Here is a 3,655-nt window from a genome sequence, read left to right as displayed (position 1 = left end):
AGTTACTTAGGGCCTGGCTAACTTGATGAGGCTGGTTTTTAACTTGTGTTCCTCCCACCTCACCTTCTCAAACCACTGGTATTCAAGGTATGTCCCACTGTACCCAGCTCACTTAATGGGTTTTCATAGAGATTATTTTGTGTTTCAGATTTTATACTCTTCTCAGGTGATGTGTAAGTAATTTCTCTCATTCCAACAGTTGAATCTTTTCCCTGTTCATGCTTTACTGTGCTGTGCAGAAGCTTTTGGTTTAATGGAATTATACTTGTCTGCTTATAGTTCTCTTCCCTGTCCTTTTGCTGTCATAATCAAAGGACCATTTCCTAAAGCAATGTTGTAAAGTGTTTCTTTTGTGTTTTCTTTGTATATTTTGCTCACAAACTTATGCTCTTCTTTCTTTTTTTTTCTATTTTAGATTGAAAAAATAGCAACTTCATCTGTTTCTGTTGTATAGCAGGATATTTCATCTTTCTACATACAGATTTCCAGCTTTCCCAGCACCAATTGTTGAAGAGGCTATCTTTTCTCCAATTTATGTTTTGGCCACCTTTGTCTAGTATGGATTGGTCTATATGTCTTTTGATATGGGGTTTCCTTTTTTCTCTTTCTTTCTTTTTAAAATTATTTCTCTGTAGTATAGTTTAAGGTCTAGTATTGTGATGTCTATTGATTCAAACATTTTGTTGAGAATTGCTTGTTGAGAATGACTATTGTGGCTCTCCTATTTTTTAAAATGGTTTTCACGATTGCTTTTTCTAGTTTTATAAAGAATGTCATTGGACTTTTAAAAGGAATTGCACTGAATCTGTAAAGTATTTTGTTATTATTGCCGTTTTGACTATGATCATTCTTCCTACCAAGAGCATGGGAGATCTTCAATTTCTATCTTTAGTGTTCTGTGGTTTTCATTGTAGAGGTATTTTTACCTCTTTTCTAGATTGATTCCCAAGTATTTTATTATTCTATTCTTTCTTTTTCTTTCTTGAGGCCTTTGTTAATGGGGTGGTTTTGCTAATTTTTTTTACACTGAATTAATTGCTTGAGTATACAAAAATCATTTAGTTTATTGGTGTTTATTTTATATTCTGCTACTTTGCTGAATTAATTAGTCAAGAAAGTTTTCAAGTGAAATTTTTTGGATTTTTCTAAATATAGAATCATGCCATTTGTAAATAGTGATAGTTTGATTTCCTCTGTTTCTATTAATTTATCTATTCATTTATTTATTAAAGATAAATGAATAGAAACATAGGTTTTGGATACAGCTTCAAGGATGATGTTGAATTGAATTGGCAAAAAAAAGGCATCCTTTGCCTTTTTTTTTGAATTTTAGAGGGAATGCTTTAATTTTTTCTCCCTTAAGAATAATGTTTCCAAGGGGCCACCACAGAAGACCCAGGGGCAACGGCCACTGCCTGGGTGGGCACAGGGCTGAATGGGCAGGGGAGTGGAGCGAGCCCCCAGGTAGGCCATGGACAGTCCTCCCGCACCAGGGGCAATAGTGATGCGGAGGCTAGAAACACCCTTCTTCGGTGATGAGGCACTGAGCAGCCTGGGCAATGGCGTCAGTGGCAGCAGCAGCAACTTTGGGTGCCTGGCCCGCTTGTCCCTGGGGCGCCCCAAACAGCATTTCAGGCAGAGTGATGAAGAATGACAGCTGACGCTGAGCCTGAGCAAACAAGTGGTGGTGGCGCCACCTCTGGCCCCCCTGGGCAGACTGCACCCCCAGCAGTCGCCCCAACAGCCTGCTCTCCAGCCGGATCTGTGGTTGCTCAAGCTCGCCTCTCCTGAGCTTGAGCGCCTCAACATCCAGACCAACGGGCTGGTCACAACCACGCTGAGGAGCCCGCAGTTCCTCTACCCAAGATGGTGGCCAAGGAGGAGCAGGAGTTCACCGAGGACTTTGTCAAGGCCCTTGAGGATTTGAATAAGCAGAACCAGCTTGGCGTGGGTGCAGCCTGGCTGCTGCTGTGGCCTCGCAGAAGGACCCTCTGGCACTGCATCAGGCGCCACCCTCCCAGCTGGCACTGGTCTTCCTAAACCTGAGCCACTACAAGGATGGCGCCGGGTGTGCTGGGGATGCTGCAACTGTCGCCTTCTCCTCCTAGCCCGTTCCCTTCCCACAGCCGCTGCCTCTCAGTGATTTACTGGGGCCGCTGTGCCTAGCTGTGCTCAAGGACAGCCACAGATGGTGCCCGAATTGCCAAGCTTCGGAGAGAGCCTGCTGTCGCCAATCGACATGGACATGCAGGAGCTCCTCAAGGCTGAGCCCAAGCAGCTGCTCAACAATATCGCAGCCTCCAAGTGCCCCAAGGGCAAGCTGGAGCATCTCTCACCTGGAGGAGAAAGTGAAGAGCTCAAGAGCCAGAACACGGAACTGGCGTTCACCAGGAGCCTGCTGCCCAAGCAGGTGGCGAAGCTCAAGCAGAAAGTCCTCAGCCATGTCAACAGCAGCCGCCAGCTTCTACCCCAGCACTAGGTGCCCTGGTTCTGAGCCCAAGCACAGGGCGCATCCTAGGCCCGCCTCCTCTTGAGGGGCGGGCTTGCAGGGGGCGGGGATTGAGCTCCCAGGAGTTAGTATGGTGCTGCCCTCTCGACCCCCTCCAAGAGGGTGCCTAGGACTTGGAGAGGGCGCCTTGGACTTGACAAGCTGGACCCCCTGCTCCTGGGGGGGGGGGGGGCAAGCGCATGACACCCCCTCGTACTGTCTGTGTTCCCCCGCGCTGCCGCCAGGTGTCACACAAACCCAGGGCCTAGCCGCCCCTTCTACACACTGCTGCAGAAGGGGCTCTCTGTGGCGCAGCCTTCAGCCTGCCTTTTCTTTTACATTTTTTTTTTTTTTTTGCTTTGGAAGAAAGAAAAAAAGAGTTTTCGATTCTTCCGTATTTATGTTTCTACTCGGGAACAAAGGGTTGTGTGTGCGTGTGTTTCTTTATGTTGGCTTTTTTAAAAGAAATGGGAAGAAGAAAAAAAATCACCCTTTTCCTTACTATCCCCCCTTTTGTCCTTCTGACACTCCTCTGCCCTTTTTGTTCTTTGTTTTTGTTTTTGTTTTGCTAGGAGTCCACATTCCTGTTTGTAATCCTTTGTCCGGTTTTGGTTTTCTGTTTTCAGTAAAACCTCCTTACTCCAAAAAAAAAAAAAAAAAAAAAAACAAAAAAAAAAAAAACAGCTTTTGTAGTGTTAAGATATTTTTCTATTATATATAGTTTTCTAGTGTTTTGACCATGTATTTAGTCAAATGCTTTTTCTGCATTTGTTGAGATAATTTTTTGATTCTTGTTTTTGATTCTTTGCATCTATTTATTTAAAAAATGTTTATCGATTTCCATATGTTGAACCAATCCTGCATCCCTGGGACAAAGCCCACTGATCATGTTGTACAATCTTTTAAATATGATTTTGTATGCTGTTTGCCACAATTTTATTGAGAATTATTACTCTATGTTCATCAGGAATACTGGTCTGGAATGTTCTTTCCGTGTGTGTCTTTGTCTGGTTTTTGCATCAGGTTGATATTAGTTTCATAGAATGGGGTTAGAAGATTTTGCTATTTTCTATTTCATAAAATAATTTTAGACGAATTGGTGTTCATTCTTTTTTCAATTTCTTGTAGAACTGGGCTGAGAATTCTTCTGATAATGTTTTTTTTCTT

General features: G+C 43.5%; 1 pseudogene; it reads left to right on the top strand.

Moving 5' to 3' along the window:
- Positions 1 to 1,471: 1,471 nt before the first annotated feature.
- Positions 1,472 to 2,494, top strand: LOC144373628 (transcription factor JunD-like; annotated as a pseudogene).
- Positions 2,495 to 3,655: the final 1,161 nt, after the last annotated feature.

This window comes from Ictidomys tridecemlineatus, unplaced genomic scaffold (assembly GCF_052094955.1).
Source record: "Ictidomys tridecemlineatus isolate mIctTri1 unplaced genomic scaffold, mIctTri1.hap1 Scaffold_45, whole genome shotgun sequence".
Lineage (NCBI taxonomy): Eukaryota > Metazoa > Chordata > Mammalia > Rodentia > Sciuridae > Ictidomys > Ictidomys tridecemlineatus.
Note: the sequence above shows the minus strand (reverse complement) of the source record. Positions and strands in the feature narration are given on the sequence as shown.